The sequence below is a fragment of the Scomber japonicus genome, chromosome 23, assembly GCF_027409825.1.
Source record: "Scomber japonicus isolate fScoJap1 chromosome 23, fScoJap1.pri, whole genome shotgun sequence".
NCBI classification, from domain to species: domain Eukaryota; kingdom Metazoa; phylum Chordata; class Actinopteri; order Scombriformes; family Scombridae; genus Scomber; species Scomber japonicus.
Window position 1 is genome coordinate 927,083 of NC_070600.1, and position 18,480 is coordinate 945,562.

Genomic DNA, 18,480 nt, shown 5'->3' on the forward strand with positions numbered 1-18,480 from the left:
GTTCATTCTCATTTTCAACAAAGTTTTCAGCAAATGTTGCTCCAACAGAGGTAAGTAGTGCTTTTGCAGTGCATTTTTTCAGCAGTGAATTGATACACATTTGGTAGTTGGCATTTCTTGCAGAAGAACAGTAATAGTTTAACAGTTTTTAGACAACGATGGAGTGAACAATGCATGTTAGCAGAATCACTTGTAACAGATTCGACCTTGGTTAGTTCTGTGGGGTGCCAGTCAGAGTCCAGTCTGACAAATAATAATAAAATGAAAGGTCAAATCATACAAAAACCATAGTCAGCAAAGAGTAATTACATAAATTCGAATCCAATCCACAGCAATGCAAAACAGACAAGCAGACAGTTCAAGTCAGTGTTCAACAGTGTATTTATATTCACAAAATACCCCCAACTACAGGGGAAATCTCTGTTTGGGAAGGATAATTGGCTCCGGTTGTCACCGACTCTCTCCCCACTCGCGGTTACCATGATGCGGATCCGAATATCTCTATATAACTTCCGGGTCTTTGGTTTCAGGGTTGGCGGTTATTGCTGATTAGTGGATTGGCTGATTGAGGATGTGGACTGTGTGAAACAACCTGAATGGATGAACTTTCTGAAGTAGTGATGTAATGCTGGGGTGATTGCTACACTCCTCCCCCTAAGTGGAGTACGTTGTTGGCTTCCCAGAATTACATCCTAAAGTACTTATGAAGTGGAGGAGGCGCTCCTTCAGGTCTGAGCCAAACTTCTTATCATCAGAATAATCTTCAGATTTTTTCATTCCTCCCACACAGAAAGTAGAGCATGCAGAATCTGAGAAGCCCATAAAGTCCTCCTCATATGAGTCCTCATTGAAGAGGTCTAGAAGCCGCTTGAGCTCCTGCTCCTGCAGTTTTGGCTCAGTCGGGTAGCAGGGCTTCAGCCGCAAAAGGTGGATGACTTTTAAGTCCTGCCCCAGAACTACCTGGTAATTCACTAGCCTCACTTGTTTTAGCACTCGATATGGTCCCTTCCATTTGGGGGCGAGCTTGGCCGTGAAAGCTTTCTCGGCATTAGAGAGAGGATGAGCTCGTGCCCACACTCTGTCCAGCTCCTGGAACTCCATGTTCCTTCTGTGCTTGTCATAATGCAGTTTCTGCCAATGACGGGCAACATCCAGGTTTTTGGAGACGAAAGCTCTCAGGTCCTCCAGCTGTGCAATGTTAGTGTAACCAGGGGCTTCGGCCAATAAACCAGATGTTGCAGTCTCTGGTAGGTTTTATGCCTTCAATGATGACCAGAGAGGGGGTCTTGGTGGAAATACTGCAGAAGGGCCGTCCGGAAGCTGGCAGGTATGTAAAGTTGATAAATGGTTTTGTAGGGGAATTTGATAACTCGATAAAGGAGATCTTCCATGATGGTAAATGAAGTGTTTGCGCTGACGGTAACTTTCCCATTTTCCATCACCCTCTGATACAGGGCCTGACATTCCGGATCTCCTTGCTGTGCCTTCCACTTGGCCTCAATGGAGATGGGAAGCTCCTGGTGTGGCAGTCATGACAGTAGCGAGTGTTGTACTTCCCCTTCCTGTACTCCACAATGAAGGTGAACTCCTGGAGCCTGAGTGGCCACCTGATGAGTCTGGTGCTCGGTTTAGTGGTTTTAAACACCCACAGCAGGGAGGCATGATCAGTCACCACAGTGAAAAACCGACCCTCCAGCTAGCTCCTCCACTTCTCCACAGCCCACACCACTGCCAAGCATTCCAGTTCTGTGGCAGCATAATTCCTCTCAGCTGGATTTAGACTGCGGCTGGCAAAAGCAAGGATTTCTTCAGTTCCATGGTCGGATTTCTGGACCATTACTGCCCTGAGACCTACCGCACTGGCATCCGTATACACCACAAACGGAGCCTTAAAGTTTGGGTGGCCCAGAATGGGTGGTTTTACCAGATGCTGCTTAAGAGTCTCAAAAGCAGTTTGGCATGCTGGCGACCAGAGGAACCTTGCACCTTTCTTCTTCAATGCATTGAGTGGTTCAGCGATCTGTGAGAAGTTTGGGGATAAATCGATGATACCACCCAGCCAGGCCCAGGAACCTCTGTACAGCTTGTAAGGTGGTGGGAACCGGGAAGTGACGCATAGCCTCGGTCTTGTCTGGATCAACATGAACTCCGGTGGCAGACACAACATGTCCAAGGAACTTCAGGGAGGTCCTGAACATCTTGCTCCTCTTCATGTTGACAGAGAAGCCAGCCTTCTGGTACTTATCAAGGACGGCTTGCACATCATAAGAATGTTGCTCCCAGGACGGAGAAAAGATAATGATGTCGTCTGCAGATGACCCCTTTCAGTTCTCCTAGTGCTCTCTCCATCAGCCTTTGGAACGTAGAAGGGGAGTTCTTCAGTCCGAAAGGCTGGAACTGGAACAGCCCCAGAGGACAGATGAAAGCTGTGATGATGTCTCGCACCTCTGGTTCCATCTCCACCTGCCAGTATCCACTATTTAAGTCCAGCAAAGTGAAGACAACAGCCACAGCCAGACAATCCAATATCTCCTCGATTGTAGTAATGGGATAGGCGTCAGTGACTGTATTTTCATTCACTTTTCTGAAGTCGACACAGAACCTTGGTTTGCCGACCTTCCTGAGAATCAGGACTACAGGGGAGGCCCAAGCAGAACACAAGGGTTCTATGACATCATCCTTAAGCATGTCCTCGATGAGTTCCTTCGACACCTTCTGCTACTGTGCTGACAGATCAGTGGCAGTGTGTGCAACATTCACACCGGGTAGTCACGGTACCGGGAACACTCAGTCAGTCGTGATCGTCCGGTCAGTTAGGCAGCGTCGGTCTCAACTCCACCGAGGCTGGCAACTACAGGGGAAATCCCGGTTTGGGAAGGATAATTGGCTCCAGTTGTCACCGACTCTCTGGTGGAGAGAGAGTCGGTGAGACAACAATGCGGTTACCACGATGCGGATCCGAACCGAGGGTAAACTGGCGTCACTCTCTCTGTCACTCTGGCCGTTTGTTCTGTCTCACTGGCAGTTTTTGACATCTCTATATAACTTCCAGGTCTTTGGTTTCAGGGTTGGCGGTTATTGCTGATTGGTGGATTGGCTGATTGAGGGTGTGGACTGTGTGAAACAACCTGAATGGATGAACTTTCTGAAGTAGTGATGTAATGCTGGGGTGATCGCTACACACTTCACTGTATAATATTTTAAACTTAACCTTTAAAGTCATTCAAAACATGTTTTTGTTCTTCTGTCTACAATTAAATGTTTGAGCTTCACTGTGCAGAGGGTAGACCTACTGTTAACCCTTACATACTGTTCATATTGTCCACCCTCGCACTATGTTCCGGTTCAGTTTTGACCCAGACTAAGAACCTCATAAAAAGTGTCTATATCAAATGTTGAAGCACAGATGTGTTTAGAAAGCATCAATAGTCGAGCTGACTGATCAATAAATGTGTGATTAAACCATTTTTTTGTGTAAATGTATATCCACAAAGATATGAAAAGTTGCAGATCACTTCCTGTTGATCTGTGGGCAATGTGACATTTGTGACTTCTCTTCAATTTGTTGGTGGATAATGTTCCTTTTTCTGAAACGTAGCTAGTTTTAACCAGGGGGTGAAAGACAAAATAATGCATCTTTATTTAACCCAACAGTCATGTTTCAGGATCGGGTTCATCATTGTCTTCTTTCACTTGTAGTTGTGTACAAGCTAGCTCATGTTAGATCATTTAGTCTAGATACAGAGAGATTCTGTATGTGAAGCATGAGCAGCAGGAACAGATGGTGAGAATAATTGGCCATTTCCACTGCAACTGGAGTTTCTTATCACTTCAATAGTGCACATTTACTGCTGTCAGATGATCAGTAAACATTCTGATTCCAGTGTTGCTACTGTTAAGCGGCTAGTCTAGTAAACTCAAATGCAAAGCACTGACACAGGAGGCAGGGAGTGCTCTTATTGTTGGGAGGTAGCTGGGAGATTGGGGTGAGGAATGGGGGCAAGAGTTAGAACCCAGGGTGAGTCTGTGGTGTTGAGCTGTGCTAAGCAGGGCAGGGGAATGTTGAGGGGAACCAGGCAGAGGCAGGCACAGACTAAACAGGATTAACAAAATACAGATTTCAGACAAAACCCATATGATGACCCATATGAGAAGTTCCCGTATGGTTTACTAGATTCACCAGAAATGCAGAGTATGCATCAAGAGCTGACTACTCTTGTCTATTAAAAGGCAACAGGTGTTTTATTTTGTGAAAATGACCGGAAGTGCGTTACCTGCTACGGCTAACTCCGAATTTTCAGGAGCAAAACTTTAAACAGGTGTTATTTGGACAAATTAGCGTCACACTGTGGATCTAAAGGGCTACTTTACTTTCTTGCCTAAAGAGGTTAGAAATGTGGATAAAGTGTTATATTTACAGAGTTAGAGCTAAAATGAAATCAGCTTCAGCCTGCTGATTACAGCTCGGGTAGGAACGAAATGCATTGTGGGTTATCGTGTAGTTTACTACAGTGTAAACGGTCTGCTCACTATCTGGTTTTTAGTGTGTAGGATGGAAGTATGTAGTATAGAAGTATGTAGTATGTAGTATGCGGTTTCAAACACAGCTAGAGAGAGATTGCAGACTAGGAGGCAGAAGTGGAGTGAAATATAGTTGCATATGACAAATACTTATCTAGCTAAAGGGTTACTGCAGTAACAGGTAGATCTCACTTTTACGGCCTTTTTAAACAGAACTCAGCTTTTTAAGCTCCATCCTTCACAGGGAGGCAGACATTTAACCAACTGTGTTCTCCTGAAAGGCTTCTCATACCCACTGACTATTAGGGTTGGGCGGTATCCAAATTTTCATACCGTGATACCTTCTCCACATTTTACCGGGGTATACGGTAATTAAATCCACTTACAGTGCAGTAAGACACAACACGGACCTATCATCCAGCAGCCTACTTATTGGCCGATCAAATAATAAAAAAGTAACAATAATAACACAGGCAGAATGAAAATTTACAAGGTATCCTGACACTGCAATGGGTGCAGTGTTTGGTTTAGCCTATTTTTAGAACCTATGAAAAAACAAATCAAAAAAATAAATTAAAAGTACAGCTCTGCTCTAGGCTACGTATTAAATAAAAACAGAACAATAAATAACAAGGCATAACCGAAAATGGGAACAATCCTGAGAATGGGAAATGCTGCTTTTTGGTTTATTTTAGTAGTGTACCTTCAGTTTGAAAAGTTAAAAGTCCACTGTTGTCGCAGAACACGCTAGCCTACTCCCTGAAAATGGAAAAAACTAACTATAGCAGCATCCTATGCTCCGAGTCCACATCAAGGTTTTTCGCCAGTTAACTTTCTCTGGCTTCAGCTGGGCATGCAGCGGATTTACTACATGACCCGCGGTGCTGAAAACACGCTCTGACGGAGAGCTTGTCGCACAAATACACAAGTATTTACGGGCTACCCTCGACATCAGAGGGAACCGCTTCGCTCCGTCACTTTTCCACCAAAGAAGCGGGTTTTCATCTCCCTGGGTAACTGGTTTGCGACAATAAGCAATTGTTTCTGCTCCTGCTCGCTCCTCTGGGGTGCCGACTGGACCTGCCGACGCAACAGCTTTTCTCTGAAGGAGGCTACCCAGTGTCATCTTTTTTTTTTGGTGGTCTGGGTTGCACTTCCCGCTCCTCCACTATGCTGGACACTGGGTCTGCTGCTGCCTGGCCCTCCAGTGCCACCATCTCTGCCTCTAACGCGGCTCTTGTTTCAGCCAACGCGGAGTCATCATCCTCACATCCCCCGCATTAATTTGCGCACTGAATTGCTCTCATACTTTGCCTCCAGCTTGGCAAGAATACCAGTTTTTATTGACTTTGTCAACTGTACATCCTCGTCTGACACAGCCAACACATCATCCTTGCAGAGCTGGAGCATGGGCAGGATAGAGGAGCTGGTCACATAGGTTTCTCCTGACAAAACATCAGTGAAGTCACTGACTGGTTTGAGTGCGTTATGAACAGCCTGCAAAACATCCGTGTCCTGCCAGGTGAGTGATAGGTTGCTCCTTCTGTCGTCGGACAGTACGTGTCTGATTGCCAGGGCCTGTTCAAGGATGCGCTCTACCATCGCTAGTTTAGAGCCCCAGCGAGTTGTGCAGTCCTGCCAATGAAAATAAAAATATAGAATAGATTATATAATTTTCTGTGTTATTCTATTCTCCACCACGATAATCACAATGCTAATAAAATGTGTTTATTTGTCTGTATCAGAGCATGTGAGCGGAGCGCAGCGGAGCGGACGAATTTTGGAAGGAGCGCAGAGCGGGACTTTTTTTTTTCTAGGATGATTCGGATGGAGCGCTCCACTTTCGCTCCGTTACCGCTCACATCACGGTCCCGATGCTTGGCCAAACATACCCCGCTCACATGCTCTGGTCTGTATAGACCTATGAAACTGAATGCTTACCGTTATGAGACTATGCTCTGGGAGTCCCAATTCCAATTGCTTTTTATGCAATTCACGCTTTCTGTGCCAGCTGTGTGAGAAGGCCCCGACGATATTACGGCATAGTCCGAGAGCGCGCTCTGTTTTTTGCCTTTGGTCCTGTACTGCATTTGTCACAGCCAAGTTCAGATTGTGACCGAAACAGTTGAGCCAGGGCCACTGCAGGCACCTGATTGCAGCAGCAATGTTGGCTGCGTTGTCTGTGGTGATAGCTGCAAGTTTTTTTTCATCCAGTTGCCATTGTCATTAATCGCTTCCCTGAGCGCAACAGCAAGGTTGTCCGCTGTGTGGCTCTCTGGAAAATATGTGGTCTGCAGGCACTTTGATTCAAGTTTCCACTCTGGTGTTATGGTGTGGACTGTCACGGACATATATGGTGTCATGTTCACTGACGACCACATATCTGTTGTTAGTGAATAACTGTCAGTCCCCGACAGCAGCGCTTGAACGTCGTATCGGACTTTATTATATAGGTTTGGAATTGCTGTTTTTGAAAAATATTTCCGACCAGGCAACTCGTACTGCACATCTAGGGTTTTAATCATGTCCTTAAATGACTGTTTTTCCACTGTGTGGAAAGACACCGCCTCTTTTGCCAAGTACCTGGCCACCGCATCTGTGCAAGTTTTCCACCGAAGGCTGTCCCTTTTGTATTTTGATGATTTCTGGAAGGCCCCCATTATTGTTGGTTGTCGGAGAGTGGTTGTGGGCCTTGCTGTTGCTTCATCTTCAGCTGGAGGGGTTGACACCGTTGCACTGGTTGAGCTCGGCGCCAAATTCAGTCTTGAAGCTGTTAGTGGATGATTAATCCTGAGATGCGCTCTGAGATTTGAGGTGTTTCCATCTCTTGCAGTTACTGTCTTCTTGCACAGTTTGCACACAGCCTCGTCAACATTCGCAGGTTCCCCTCTATCGTTTGGCCTGAAACCGAAATACTGCCAAATTGGAGAAACTGTATTCTTTTTGTGGACTAACTCGCTTGATGTTCCGCTCGCCATCTTGTCTTCTTTCTCCCTTCTGCGCTGTCACGTGACCATGTCTTCTCTCAATCAACAGTTAATTATTACAGTTGTTGTTATTGTAACTGTTATTACAGTTGCACATTGTAATTAGCTACTATTAAATTGAAAACACAACCACACATAGCCTTCATGGGTGCTGCTGGACAAAAAAAAAAAAATCTGCTGCGCATTTTTTATTGACGTTTTTTTTTTTATTGACGGTAATGAAAATGATACCGTTGCTACTTTTGGATACCGTGGTATACCTTATTACCTTATTACCGCCCAACCCTACTGACTATCAGATAACACTCCCTGTAAACTTTCTCCTCTTCTCTCCAGTCTCCTAAATAGAGATTAAACATGGTTTGCACTATTGTCAAACCTACGGCGAGGAGTTCCTATTCCTCACCAACTGACAATTATTTCTCTTTCTGCCAGAGCCGCCACTGACAGGTGGATGGTCTATTGTCGATTATAGACATTTCTCCTCAAAGTCTATGGACTTTCCATCGTTGTATTTTTTTCCCACAATGACAATAAAAGGAATCTTGAATCTTGATTTTGATAATTCATACAGATTGTGTATTTGTTTGATCTTTATTTTAGAAACTGCACCGCTGAACTGTACACTTGAACTGCCATCAAAGTAAAGGAGTTGAACCCTTGGAGTTGAAACCGATGACTATCTGCTCTCTGACCGGAGCCCTCTAGTGGTCAGTCATCACTCAAATCAGCATCAGTGGCTTTAATTCCCTAACACCTGTTGTATTTTGTTGTTAAGGATCCCCTTGAAAATACTCAAAGGGGTTATTCCTACCCAGCTGACACCTGACGTTAATGCAGCATTAGAACAACGTTGTACTCCAACGTTGGATTACGATTGGATTATGATATTGATTTGGATGGATGTATATTTTATGTAAACAGGTGAGGTTGAGTAGACGTTGGATATTGGTTGCTTGCCAACACAACTGATATTTTTATGTGAAACTGACGTCAGCTTTGGACATTGTCTCAACGTTGGCTTTTTGTTGCCGATATCCAACCAAGGACCAATGTTAACACAACGTCCTGTGTCAGCTGGGTAATAAAGACATTTCAAATATTCAAAATAACTGATTAGATTTTGCCGGCCAAAGGTCAAATTTGGTACCAACATCCACTGGGATTCAACAATGAACTGGCGGTCAAAGGTCAAAATAGGGAATGGCCATACATATAGGGCCTAATTTGGTGGAAAATCCTTGAGGGAACATAAGGCTAAGGGAGGGAATTATCTTAGAAATGAAGGAACATAGAGCTGTGCAAACATAGGGATGACCCCAATGAGGGAAGACGTGGATGATGAAACACAGTGATCTTTTTCACGATCAAAGAGTTGTGTCAAACTTATGTTGCCTAAAAAAAAACAAAAAAACAATATGACAATCTATCAGTGATGAGCTCTATTCATTCATTCTCTTTGTTCATTTCATGGACCATGAAAAAAAAGCACATCAACAAGGAATGTTGTTCCCCAGGACTTCCTACTGTGTTAAAAGTCAACTGATATACAGTGAGTAAACAGCTGTGGATAATGACCACATACCACAGCAAAACATTTGCCACGCTTCATCCAGTCATGAACTGCACTATGGCAGTCACTTCATTATTGTGGATTTCTATATAAAGATCAAGTTGTCTCTATGACTCAAAGCCACAGCTTTGCCTAGTTTACCCCTTAAGCTTTCAACGCTGAGAAAAAAATGTCATTCAAGGACAATGGACCACAAATAACTCTCACCTTGTCACATACCAACATCAAAAATGGAAGCCATTCACTTATAACAGATGACAGCACGCAGCAGTTTACCTCACTTCCAATTGCAGCATGGCTTGTTAAGATATTGTATTAAATTCCACCCACTCTACAAACTTACCTACTGCAGCTCTCTATATTCTTTATGTGTTGGAAACTTACAGAAAAGCTATATTAAGTCAAGACAAGGTGTTTGCTAAAGAAGACAATCTGTCAACACACACTAAAGTTGATGATAAGCACTGAAGGTAGAGCTTTTTCCTGGCAAACTAGATGAACTTGGGAGGATAGTAGGTTTATGAAAAGTGTCAAATACACAAGAATGGCTTCAAGTAACAGAATGCTATACCATAATAGAGCCATAGAGTCCTCCCCACTTTCTTCTTAAAATCTATGACTTTCCCTTTCTGTTCATCCTGCAATGGGATTAAAGCAGAAAGGCATTTCAAGTGTAAAGAGAAAAACAAGTCAATAGGGATCATTAACAGCTCCTAAGTAATCAAGGTGTTTCTGCAAATGAAAGCGTTCAGGCTCAAAGCATGAAATCTTCACTGCTCACTGAAACTCGCATTTATTCATCATTTTCTGATACCCATGACAATCTTCATTAGATTTGACACTTTGAAGTCAAGTGTAACACTTTGTAACCAGGTCAACCAAAAATTAAACAAAAATGATGACTTTTTATGTTTTGTTTTTGTAACTTCTGACTATGAATAGATCCACAGAAGGAAAACTTACTCCTTTCGGTCAGTAACAAATCAACAATTTGACCAATTGTTGTTCTTATTGTCATTTTATGTTACTTGTTTTCTTCCTTCAAAAAAAAAGAAAAGTCGTTCTGTTTTTGTTTTGTTGTCTCGTTTTATTTAAAATGTTACTGCCCTTTATTTCTTTAATTATCTTAATTGAATTAGTTATGAAAATCTGTCCTGAACACATATGTAGAATGCATGTTCAATTTAATTGTTTAATAAAAAGATATTTGGGGGAAAAAAGTACCAATTACTATTTTGATCAGCTTAATAGTTACACAACTAAATCTCAACAAAGGACGTAAGATTCATGTGTGTTGTAGTGAAAGTATTCATCGATACTTATAATGCAATGCCTTATTCAAAGTCACTTAAACTACTGGATAACTGACATTGAACTATATATTTACCATTATGAATATTAAGGTGAATTTGTAACATTAACAATAGGACTAAGTCAACATAAAAAAGTGTCAAAGTGGAAACCTGAGGCCCTCAGAGCACATCCACTGAGAAGAGACTTCACAGAAGTATTCAGCAATTAAAGTTTGAAATTAAATATATTTTCATATTCATAGATTCTGGAAAAACCATATCAGACAACTTGTTATTCAGAGTATTTATATACATCCTCAAACATGTCTGGAGGCTCCACATTCAGATTAGTTGCAGCAGAAAAGTTCTGCATTAAGAAATGATGAGCAGCTTTTGTAATGATTTCCTGTAATACTTTAAGTGTCTTGCCATGTTTTATTATCCTCACCTCCAACATGAACTAAATACTGACACTATGAAGTTTTCAATCTAAAGCATTATGTCCATCCTGGAACACATAGAGGGGGGTTACACATCTGGTGAATTGAACCCTGGTTCATTTTCCTCCTTGATGCCATTTGTTTGGGCACATCTGACCGCAGTCCAAAGCAAATGTACCAAGACCCTTTAGAGAATGTTCTTGGTGCAGTTTGTTTGTGATGAAATTGAACAGTTCCTAACATCTAGCCAGAGAATGAATCAAAGTAGCAAACTGCTGGAACAGATTGCCTGAGGACCAGAGAACAGCTGGAGGTGTGAACATTTTTAAAAGGAAACTCAAAACCTACCTGTTCAGTCTGGCTTTTGATTACAAACTGAATTGTTTTATAGTCTTTTTATTTTATTTTATTGTATTTGTTTTGATGTTTTACATTTTTATCTCTCATTATTTTATTATCATTCTATCCTCTTATTTTATTTGTCTGTTTCTTTTGTCTCAATCTCTTTTTAACCTAGTTTTAGTCCAGCTTCTTGTCTTTTTAATGTATTTTAATGTTGATTTTACTGTAACTTTTAATAAGCCCCTCTCTTTTCTCTCTTATTCTACTTATTCAGTCAATTATATTATTTATTTACTTGTGTTTTACTTATTTATTTTTTAATCATTCTTATTTTCTCTTGCTTGCATTGGTCTCAAATTGGTATTTTTGTCTTTTAATTTGTTCTTTGTTATAATTTTTTGTCTCATTATCAGCTTGTCAATCAACTAATTATAAAGCACTTTGAACTACACTAGCCTGTATGAAAGCTGCTATATAAATAAAAGTTTGATTGATTGATTAACACTAGGACCGCCAACATTCGAACACTCCCTTTAACCGCCGCTAGCGGTCCGCCAGACCGCTATATGTAATTTCATTGTTTGTGTTGTTTTAACTCTTCAGGTGTATGGGGACATGGGAAACAACTTACTGTCACATAGTCAGGCAATCAATACCAGTCATTGTTTAGTGTACAAGCTACTCGTTCAACAGTTAAACACAAGATTACTAGGAAAAGGAGAGAAATGAGACAAGGATCAAAGAGAATGCGGCGGGGGAGGAGGGGGTATCAGTCAAAGCACAAAGCAAAATTAAAATTATAATATATATATTATAATAATAAATAATAATAAGTGCACCTGATGCCGTTATGGATATATATATAAATATATATATTTATTTGCTGCTGCGTGTTTCGCGTCCAAATGGACGAATTTGCCGCACAATGCTAAAATACAATAAGCCTACACTTATTTAAAATGTGTAACTTACCTCATTGCAGGCAGTAGTTTGTATTTTAATAAACATATGCACAATAAAAGAGAAACTCAGAAACAATGGGGGAATAGTAATAATAATAGCCATATTTTTAATATAACAACAACTTAATATTGTTATTAATAATACAATTATATACAATGTAATACAATAAAATATCAGGCCATATAATAATAATGATAATAACAACAACAATGATAATAATAATAATAATAATACAAATCTATATTTACATAAACGTATGAACGTTACAAACAAGACAACAAATCTAAGTCTGTGGCACACAGCTGGCGCAAAAGCTCTCCACCCTTACGGTGCACTTCCCACACACAGGTCGCGCGCATCCTTTACAGGACACCTTTGTTTTGTTCTGCTGGCAGTGGCTGTTCACCTGACACTGCCGTCTTTGGTGGCTCTGTTGCGGCTCTGCCAGTGGAGCCACTACTGGACCGGCCTTGGCGCACATGTGTTCCGCCCGCAGTTCTTTTGCCAGCTGCAAGATAAAGGCTCGTCTTGCTATGTTCACCGACAAGCACTTCTGGTAGAGAATGTGGGCGTTTATTGCAGCCATGTCCAGGAGATTGTAAAACACTGCTACTGGCCATCTTCTTGTTGCCCCTTTCACAGAATAAAGCCGTGCCATTTGATCCAGCACGTCAACCCCGAACTGTAATGATGGAAATTAGTGCAATGTAAATACGTTTGTAATAATAGTATAACAGCAACAATTGTCACAGCCTACATACAACGCAGCCTAAAGTTCTTCACATTATAACAAATATTAATTATTCCTTTATATGATAAAACCATCACATATGTTACCTTTGTGCTGTTATAATAGCTGACTGTCTCCGGCTTTTTCTTGGGATCACTCCCGATGGACACACTCTGGTGCATGGAGCTGAGGAGTGCCACGTTCTTTGAAGCTTTCCCCTGATATATAGTGAGAGTGGTGCGTTCGTTCTTCAGCACTTTAGTTGAAAACAGCTCTCCTCTCTGTTGCTGGACCGAAGGAGGAAGGTCCCGTCTGGCCTTATTGACTGTGCCAACCAGGCTGGTGTTCTTCCTCAGCAGATTGTTGGCGAGGCTGAGGGACGTGAAAAAGTTGTCCGTCGTGACGTTTCTTCCCTTCCCCATGAAGGGCTCCACCAGCTTCATAACAACATTTTCACCCACACTTTGTTTTGCTGGTCTGGTTGGATCTCTGCCCAGGTATGGGAAGGCATTTAGCATGTACTTGGTTTCCACATCTGCAGCAATCCAAAATTTTATGCCGAATTTATCGGGCTTGTTTGCCATGTACTGGGTGAAGCGGCACCGTGCTTTTGTTGGGAACAGCTGCTCATCGACTGTTAAGTTAGCCCCAGGTTTGTAGCATGCAACGCAGTTCTCCACAAATCTCCCCCACACCTCTGACACCAATGTAAACTTGTCTGTGGAGAGACGAGCACGCCTGCTCTCCTTCTTATCAAAGCGCAGGTATCGCATGATCTCCCGGTACCTGCTCCTTGGCATCGTGGAATTGAAAAAAGACAACCCCCACTCCTCAGACCAAAGGCTCTCCATTTCAATATTTTTGTTAAACACTCCTCTAACAAAAAGAAGAGCGAGGAATGCCTTCAACTCTCCAACCGAGAGATCCCATTCAGACCTCTCCTCAACACGATGTGCCTCTGCTACAGTGCACTCACAAATATTTTGTAGCATCTGCCTGTCAAGCAAGCACAAAAACGCGCTCTGAGCGTCGTCTATGTTGCGCTTAGCAAACGCTGTAGGACCGGCAGATTCTGTGAGGACATTTTGGGCTTGTTGTCTCCCTGAGTGTCCTCCAGGGGCGATGGCACTCCAGATTGTCCCATCTTTCCCCAGCTCACATGGGCTCGGGACTGCAAAACATAAATAGGTATAAATAGGTGTGCGTGTGTGTGTATATATATTACATTATTCCACTATGCTAATTGGGTTATACATAGCCTATTTATTTTGTAGAAACATTTTCGTTTTCAAATAAATATTTTCGTTTCCAGAAATTGTTTTATACATGTTTGTGTAGTTTAACATTTGTTTTTTAACATTTTGGTACACTTTAGCAGTATTTTGTAAGTCTTACCCGCATCCGGAGATGGTGTGCGCGCTCTGGTGTCAGTACCTGCTGGTGTTAGCACATTTGAGATTTATCACTTTGTTATTTATTTATTTATTTCTTATATGCATTTGACAAAAGATGAACACAGCCATAAATGTTTTACAATAACCACTTTACCTGGAGATGACGCATGAGCGCTGGTCGAGATGAGTGCAGCTTGTGCGCTGGACTGAACAGCCGCAGGCAGCACTTGGACTGGTGGTTGCACTGTTGAGATTTATTAGGGTTGCATTAGAATTCCCTTTTTTAATTTGTTGTGATAATTTTAGATGTTCCTTGGTGTTAATTGTCTATACTATTTACAAAATCAGTATCCAGTTTGTAACCAATTAGTAAATGACCCAAAATATATAGCTGCGCTGGAAAGATCGAGAAAGAGCCAAGATTTCCAGGGCATCGGCTCCATAAAACAAATACATTTATAAAAACGAATAAAACGAATGAACGAAATAGATAAATGATAATAATGATAACGATAATAAAAATAGATAAATGATAATAATGATAACGATAATAAAAATAGATAAATGATAATAATGATAACGATAATAATAGCTAGACTAGGCTAAGAATAATAATAGGCCTAATAGCTAACAACAATAATAATAGCTATTATCTAACAATAACAACAACAATAATAATATTAATATTATTAATAATAATAATAATAATAATGACCTGGAGTGGATACACCAACAGATGGGGTGGCTGGCACAATTTTTCTTTTTTTTTGCCTGGGTTCAGGCTCCGAGTCGGTGTCGGAGCTCTCCTCCTCACTCCAATCAATGTCGCTGAGGTCCAGCTCTCCTCCATCAGACTCTTCCTCACTCAGTTGATGTAATAACATCAAAGCCTCCTCAACAGTATATCGCTGTCGTTTTCTTCCCCTCTCCATCTTCAGATCGTTGCTACTACTATAGGCTAGGTCTATCTATCCGTCCTGTCCGTCCGTTGGTCCTGTCCTGTCCGTCAGTCTGTCGTCTATCTGTCTATGTATGTATGTATGTATGTATGTATGTATGTATGTGTCTATCTATCTATCAATCTAGCTATCTATTTATCTATCTGTTCTTCTTTATCTATCTCTTCTGTCTTCTCTCTCTCAAATGGAAACAATAGACCGGCGAATCAGCGCGAAAACAAACCCCGCGAAATGTATATAATATGTAACAAATCAGCTGCGGTACGTGTGGCCGCAGGGCGGAGAGAGGTATAAATGCTCATAAATCATTTGTTTTTTATTGTAGCACCTTATGGACTTCAGGACATATTAAAAACACATATTTAGGAAAAGTCATGGGCTGAAAGGCTTGTAGTCTTTATTTAAACAGAATTATGTACATTTTAATAACCCAAACGGTCTGTCAGACCGTCACGGTGGTTCTAGTGTTAATTGAATCAAGGCTGGACCTGGATTAATGGATACATTTCTATAGTATGATTATTGAAAGAGCTCACAACAGAACATAACTCTATGAACTAGTTAGGAGGGTTTGGAAGGGGAACTGACATTCCTCCCAGACAGGGATATGCTTTTAGGGATGCATCATGGGAGTATTGCTTCACTGCCTTTCTTATACCCGAGTCTCCCCAAAACTAACAGTCACTTATTACTTGCAAGTCAGTCCACACTGCTCCACTGATTTGTTCTACTGGTGCTACTTAGCTGGGTAATTAGTAAGCATTCTCAGGTGTGATCTGTCCAACACCTCATGAGTTCACAGCTGGCAGCAATGAGTAGAAAGGAGCTGACCAATGATTGCTTGTGTGGGCCACATAACGGATGGTTACGGATGTAACCGTGGTTCTATGAATAAAGGTCAACACGCCACCGTATGGGTCACTCTCTCCGAGGGTGAGCTGTTTTAGGAGACAATGTAGCAAATTAACACCTCCGCCCAGCGGGCGCAATCAGAGCCTATTAATACAGCTGTGCGATCACCTGCTCACTCTCTTTTTCTCGACTGAGGCCGAACTAGCCTTCTGAATGACCTTTATTCATAGAACCACGGTTACATCCGTAACCATCCGTTCTATTTCATATCCGGTCAACACGCCACCGTATGGGTTAACAGTATAGCAAATAAGGTCAGGCAGGAGGTGTAGTGAGGCAAAAACACTCAACCAGTTCACAGATCAGAACCCATTTTTATTGAGAATTAATAATCTCCAGGTTTGTGGTTCCAGGTTCGTGGCACAATAGCCAAAGGCCGACGAAGGCCACCTGCTGCGAATGAAACACTTTGCATTGAAAAGGAAAAAGGTCCCCATAACAGAACATCCTTAATAAATGAACACAACCACCGGGTGAATATCAACCCTGAAGCCATGGTCCAGCATGGCAGGGATCATAAATCTCACAGGCCTGCTTGCAGAACAGCAGAGGCTATGGATGAAGCAACATTTAGCCTGTAGAACCTTGCAAAGGTCCCAGAAGAGGCCCAACCAGCCGCTGCACAAATGTCCTCCAAGGGAGCCCCCTTGAAGAGTGCCCAAGAGGTAGCCATCCCTCTGGTGGAGTGGGCCACCACCCCCCTAGGTGGAGGGACCCCAGCACTATCATAGGCCAGAACTACGGCCTGGACAACCCAGCGGGCCAAACGCTGCTTGGATAGAGCTTGGCCCACCTTAGCACCCCCATAACAGACAAAGAGCTGATCAGTCTGTCTAACAGGGCTTGTACGGGCGATGTACACCCTCAGGGCCCGGACTGGACAGACCAAGTGTAACCGGGCCTCCTCCATAGATGCCTGGGGAGGAGGATGGAAGGGCTCCAGAACCAAGGGCCTTAAAACAAAAGACCGAGGGAGCACTTTAGGTAAGAAGGCTGGATTTGGCAGGAGAGAGACGGCAGAGCCCTCTTCTCCCAACCTTAAACAAGACGGATGCACAGACAGGGCATGTAGTTCAGAGACCCGCTTTGCTGAGGCCAGGGCAAGAAGGAACACCGTCTTGAGGGAAAGAAGCTCCAGCCCCAAACTGGTCAAAGGCTCAAAAGGAGGCTCCGACAGAGCCTGCAACACCACCTGCAAATCCCATGATGGGACCATGTGGGACCGTGGTGGCCGGATACGCCTAGCCCCCCTCAAAAACTGGCTAATAAGGGGCTGCGAGCCCATTGTCCTACCCTCAACAGGGATGTGACGGTCAGATACAGCCGCCACATAGCCCCGTAAGGTGGACTCTGTTAATCCTTTCTCCAACAGGGACTGCAAAAATAAGAGGACTGCCCGTGTCCCACAAGAGACTGGGTCCCAGCCCTTCTCTGCACACCACTGGCAAGATCGTTTCCATCTGCCAGCATAAAGCACCCTGGTAGAGGGAGCTCTGGCTGCCTGCAGGGTAGCCATAACCGCAGGACTCAAACTGCTGAGCAGCTCCCATCTAGAGGCCAGACATGCAGCCTGTAAATCCCCGGATTCTGGTGCCAGAGCTGTCCTTGAGCTTGTGACAGCATGTCCGGTCTGACTGGGAGGCACCATGGGGTTCCCGCCAGCAGCCTCTGCAAAGTTGCCATCCATGGTTGATGTGGCCAATCTGGGGCCACAAGCAGAACCCTGGCCTCCATCATCCCCATCCTGGCCAGAACGGCTGGTACGAGGGGAAAGGGAGGAAATGCATACAGCAGGCCCTGGGGCCACTGGCCCGCAAGAGCGTCCACCCCCAATGTTCCCGGTGGACCTGCTATGGAGTACCATAGTGGGCAATGGGTGGTCTCCCGTGAGGCAAAGAGGTCCACCTGGGCCTCTCCGAAGCGAGACCAAATGGCTACCACAATCTGCGGGTGAAGCCGCCATTCCCCCGGCCTGGGGCCGCCCCTGGACAGGAGGTCTGCTGCCACATTCACTGCCCCTGGCAAGTAGATGGCCTTCAGGGACACACCCTGCGCATGAGCCCAGAGGAGGAGCTTGTGTGCCAAGTCGTGCAAGGACCCCGACCGCAGTCCGCCCTGCCGGTTGATGTAAGCGACCACAGTTGAATTGTCGGTCCGAACCAACACATGCTTCCCCCGAATTGCAGGAAGGAAATACACCAAGGCTCGATACACTGCCTCCAGTTCGAGCAGGTTGATGCGAGCCCCTCTCCAAAAGGGACCCCACAGGCCCCAGACCGGGTGGGTCTCCCATAGGGCCCCCCAGCCTGCTTCTGAGGCGTCGGTAGTGATGGTCACCCTTGAGCACACCAGCCCCAGCGGAACTCC